Here is a 5351-nt window from a genome sequence, read left to right as displayed (position 1 = left end):
GAACCTGGGTCTGCTCGAGTTGTCACAGGAGACAAGGCCCTTGAAAACCACCCCAGAGTGGTGCTGGGAGAAGTGGGGGGACTATTCAGGGAAACTGAAAATGCCGCCCCCCTTCACCTCCCGATACAGGTGGGGTGTCGTACTGGACAAACAATATATACTTCTTGTCCACCCGGCGCCCGCCTTCCATTCTCCTGGCATCGAACTCACTTTCCTTCAGGGAGCAGCAATGATTGGCCCATAAGTGGGTGTGTGACTCACGCCAGACCAATAGAGCTCTTCCCTGAAAGTTTTCATACTGAATCTGGGAGGAAGGGGGGAGTCTTCTTTTTCCCTTGGTAAGAGGATGGAGCTCCCCACAGAGAAGAGTTGAGATGAGAGAGAGAGGCAGAAAGAAAAATCCCTTTCCCATCCAAGTCCCTGGACCTGGGGCACCCCTCCACCTGCCTCTCTGTGGTCTACTCCCCGAAACCAGTCTGCCAGCTGATGGTCCTTGACCGACAGGAGACTGAGAGGCTGTGGCTGCAGGGATGGGACCTGGTGGCTGTTACCTTTTGGACCTGGGCCTTTTGTTTTGCATAGAATTTAAATATGCAGATCAGGAGGGCGGGAAGGAAGGGCACTGAGGCAGGGGGAACAGCACCAGCAAAGGCAGAGCGGTGACAGGCGGTTGAGTTTGGAGTGCGGGGTCAATGGGTGGGAAGGAGGAGCTCCCCAGGGCAGAGGGGTGCCTTTTCTGAGCTCCCCCATGGCATTCACCTCATGACAGTCCTCAGTAACAACTCATCGACGGCTCGTCCCTCGGCAGTAACTTCTCGTAACTCCTACCAAGACTGAACTTTTACCCAGTCGTCTCATCACCTCTTCTGTGTGCACACAGGAAGCGGGAGTGAGCCTCCCAGGCTATGCCTGTCAGATGCCAACACGTGGGCCGACGTGATCGGCTGCCCATTAACTAACAATAATAATAGCCGACCTTTGCTGGTCCCTCCCGAGGTGCCGGGCCCTGTGCCTCACACCTGCCTGCCCAGCTCCTGGCATCCGACACCCACCCAGGAGGTGGGGATCATTCCCGTGACAGATGAGGGAACCGAGACACAGAGAATTTCAATACGTCGATTATTCACGTATTAATTAATCATTCATTCCAAACCATCTGCTTGGTGATCCCTTGCAGGAGCTTAAATGAAACGTGGGTATACCGTGTCACTTCCTGTGGGACACAGATGATAGTCAGAGGAAGTCATCACAGCTTACCATGTGCTGAGGGCCAGGCGTGGTCGCAGCGTCCTGTGCATGACCTGGGGAGTCCCTTCGGGGCTGCGGATGGGAAACACAATGGAAGCAAGTTCAGTGACTGGCCTGAGGTCACTAGTAAGTGGCAGGATGGGGACCCAACCCCGAGGCCATGTGACTGCAAGTCCCGCCTCCCAGCCTGATCAGTGTGAGCATGTGGCACAGGGGGTTGCCTGCTGCTGAGTTTTAGCCCCAAGTCCGGCGGCCCTTGCACCAGCCAGGCGCCCTGCCACGGCCGAGGCTTTCCTGGACCCCCACCCCTTCCCCGGCTTCTCCTTCCAGCTCTCCTCGGCCCCCAGCTCTGCAGCCCCCTCTCCCCTCTGACCGTGGGGCACGGGCTTGTGTGGAACTGGCTTTCTGGAGAGGCTTTTAAACCTTCCTGGTTGCAGCCCGTATTGATCCGCCTTGTTCCTTAATGGGATTCTTCTGCTTCCGCCACCTCCCCTCCGCCCACCTCCCCTAGGCCAGCCCATTACCCTGGGCCTTTGCTGCTTCAGACCTTCTCAGTCCCGACTCTGATCGATGCTCCTCAAGAGGAGCGGGGAGATGGGGGAACCGGGGAGACAAACGAGCCGGCTGTGGCCCAGGCCTGGCCTCTGCCTGCGGCCTGGGGGCTGGGCCCCGAGCCTCTCCGTCACAGGGATGGCTGTTTCGAGGGCCCTGTTCCTGTCCCTGAGGCTGCTGGCTGTTGGGTGGCTGCCCATTAGGGTCAGCCCTCTCCTGCGTCCCCTGAGTCCCAGGGGGAGATGGGGGAACCGGGGAGACAAACGAGCCGGCTGTGGCCCAGGCCTGGCCTCTGCCTGCGGCCTGGGGGCTGGGCCCCGAGCCTCTCCGTCACAGGGATGGCTGTTTCGAGGGCCCTGTTCCTGTCCCTGAGGCTGCTGGCTGTTGGGTGGCTGCCCATTAGGGTCAGCCCTCTCCTGCGCCCGCTGAGTCCCAGCCCCACCCCCGTCCTCCCCTCCGGGTCCTGGCAAATGGGGACCCCATAGGTGTGGCTTCGACACAGCACCAGAGCCTTCTTTCCTCTGTTGTCGCCAAAGAAGTGCCCCTAAGTGTCATTTGTGAGTGTTCGCCGCCTCCTTCCTGGGCTCCTCGCCTGTGGCAATGATGGCAGTTTGGGGGCCGTCTGTTGCTATGGAATTCAAACTCACGGCAACTCGGTACCGTTTCCTTGGCCGCCTGCCTTTGATTCCCCGACTTCCTTTACAATCAAGTCAGTAACAAACGTGCCCTCGCCTTCCTCCTGTTGGCGATGGTATTTCAGATCAATGTGAGGCCGGAGCCGGCCCTCCGATGGGCAGCAAACAGGCGCAGCACCAAACAGGCCTCGCGTGACATGGGCCCGGGAAGCGAGCCGAGTCTCCACACACAGCGATCTCTGATTTATACGACGGCACTGCCGGCCTCTGCTGGAGCCCATTACCTTCCCTCTGACCTCAGGGGCTGCGTTTCCACGCCTGGCCCTCAGTTTGTACCCGTTTATCACAAGCAGCCTCCGGTCTTTGCCAGGACACTAGCCCCGGAGAGCAGTGACTGTGTGCAGAGCACCTTCCGTAACTGCCCAGAGGGGGCATCTTCGAAGAAGAGCTGGTCCCAGGCGGGCGCCCACCCCATGGCACACAGAGGAAGCGGCCAGGCCTGCTCCTGGCCGGTCTGGGTGAGAGCATGCTTTGCTGGGGACGTGTCATACTCCGATGGCTCATCAATACTCTGGTAGCAAGTTACGATGCCAATTGCCCTCGCTGTCCATTCTCCCACAGCCCCGTCTCCGGCCATCGATAGAGTGGCAACGAGGGTCATCTCCAACTTGGTGCTGGCCTCAGGGCTGCTTCCCAGGCTGCGGGCACATCTCTCCAGCCGGGAGGGAACACAGCTGTCTGCACCCACACAGGTCACGGCCACAGGCCATGAACACACAGCACGCACCCCGGAGCCCGGAGCCCTGTCGCTGCTCTTGTCCGCGTCCTCTGGATGGTGTTGCAATGGGGATAAAAGAGGTGACCGTCCGGGCTTTCGGAGCAGAGGGCCAGGCAGGGCAGGGTGGGGGCAGGAAGGAGTCAGGGCTTTTCAAATAGCTGATCATTTAGGAAGCGACGGAGCACAATGGTTAAGAGCACTGGAGCTGGACAAGCCCGAATCCAGGCCCGGGCCTGCTACTTCTCAGCTGTGTGATTTGGGGCAAGTGACTTAACATCTCTGAGCTGTTGGGGTGTTTTTTTAATCAGTAAATTGGGGTTCATCATAGTGCCTGGTTGACGGGGCTGCTGGGAGGTTAGAGGGAATAATACAGGCAGAGTCTGGCCTGCATGTCTGGGCCAAAGAAAGCTCTCAATCCCTTTTAGCTGGTGTTATTATCACGGTGCACGTGTCTGCCCCTCGCTCTGTGCCAGGCACAGTTCAGCACTTGTCTGTAATTCACTCCCTGGATTCTCTATAACAGTGGTTCTCAACCTTGGCTGCACATTAGAATCACCTGGGAATCTTTTTAAACTCCTGATTTCTGGGCCTCATCCTCCAGAAATTCTGTTTCTTTGTTATGGGGTGGGGCCACAACATCAGTAACAAAGAAACAGAATTTCCGGAGGATGAGGCCCAGAAATCAGGAGTTTAAAAAGATGCCCAGGTGATTCTAATGTGCAGCCGAGGTTGAGAACCACTGCTCTATAATGAGATCGCTAGCCAGCCATCACCACGGTTCCCAGGAAACTCCTAGCACCTGTGAGCCTGATGGCAGCCATGCTGGGTGAGGCTCCTCTTGGCGGGCGGGAGGGCTTTCTGCAGGTGAGGACTCCCGGCTGGGCCCACACACAGCCTGCGTCTTCTGGCCTGGCTTCTCAAACACTCTTTTCTCACCTTTTTAAATTTTTTGAGGTGACGTTCACGTAACATAAATTAACCGTCTCAAAGTGAGCGAATCAGTGGCATTTAGCACATTCACAGTGTTGTGCAACCACCACTTCTATCCAGTTCCAAAACATTTGCACCGCCAGGCAAAGCCCGTGAGCGGTAGCAGCCATTCCCGACACCACCACCACCCCCCCCGCAACCTCCATCTGCTCAGTCTCTATGGATTCGCCTCTTCTGGACATTTCATAAGTGGAATCATGCAACACGTGACCGTGTCTGGCTTCTTGCACTTAGCACAGTGCTTTTGAAGTGCATCCATGTGGTAGCATGGAACAGTGCTTCATTCCTTGTCATGGCCGGGTAACATTCCCTCGCACGGAGCTGACATGTTTTATGGGTCTAGCACGCGTCGATGGACACGGGTTGCTTCCACTCCGGGCGGTTGTGAATCGCTGCTGTGCCCGTGGCTGTGCAGCTCACACTCTTGCTCCGCACTGTGCTGTTCTCAAACCTGTCGCTTCGCCATTCCCGCCTGTGTACCCCTGGTGCCCCCTCTTCCCTCTGGCGACCCCTCCCCCCACTTCAGGGCTCAGCTTCCTGCCACCTTCTCCAGGGAGCCTTCCTGCTGTGCTCCTTCCGGGGAGGCTCCCATCACGCCCGCCATCGCCGGGTGGGCCCTCCTGCGGGGGTTGCAATGGTTCGTGCGTCTGTCTTCGCTGACAAGGGGGGGCTGTGACTGCTCCGACCACGGCTGCCTCCTCGGGGCCTCCCGACGGCCTGGGCGCACGGTTGCGATTTCTAAAACGTCATCGAGCGAATGCGTGACCGTCATCTCTGCAATAACCAGGTCTGGGTGGCAGCCTCCGGGGAATTCTCATAGATTTCAGGGAGGGAGCAGACGCCCACCGTTCATATTCTGTGGTGAAAGGCCCCTCGGGAGATTTGTTGATTAAAAATACAGTATGGAAACGGGAGCAAAGCTGCCATTAGAAAGGATTCATTACAGCCCTGCTCATTATTCTATTTGGAACAATGCTGTTAATATTAATGACCCTTAAAAATGCTTCCCATGCAGGCTTTGACGCTTTCTGCTCCCCCTACCGCACCTCATCCCTTTCCCACCCCTTCCCCACCTCTGCAGGCCCCAGGCCGGAGCTTCTGCCACTCATGGCTCGGGTCTGTCACCACTGCACTGGGCAGCTCAGAAC

The 5351-nt window shown here is 57.5% G+C and overlaps 1 long non-coding RNA gene across 1 annotated transcript in view; it reads right to left on the bottom strand.

The window, feature by feature from the left end:
- LOC102249294 overlaps positions 1-5351 on the bottom strand; it is a 33731-nt gene that overhangs the window by 26635 nt on the left and 1745 nt on the right. Inside the window, exon 2 of the long non-coding RNA XR_314488.2 lies at positions 1258-1320. This is a non-coding gene — a long non-coding RNA (uncharacterized LOC102249294). The remainder of the gene's footprint in view (positions 1-1257; positions 1321-5351) is intronic.

This window comes from Myotis brandtii, unplaced genomic scaffold (assembly GCF_000412655.1).
Source record: "Myotis brandtii unplaced genomic scaffold, ASM41265v1 scaffold699, whole genome shotgun sequence".
NCBI lineage: Eukaryota > Metazoa > Chordata > Mammalia > Chiroptera > Vespertilionidae > Myotis > Myotis brandtii.
This window is presented reverse-complemented; position numbering and strand designations above follow the sequence as displayed.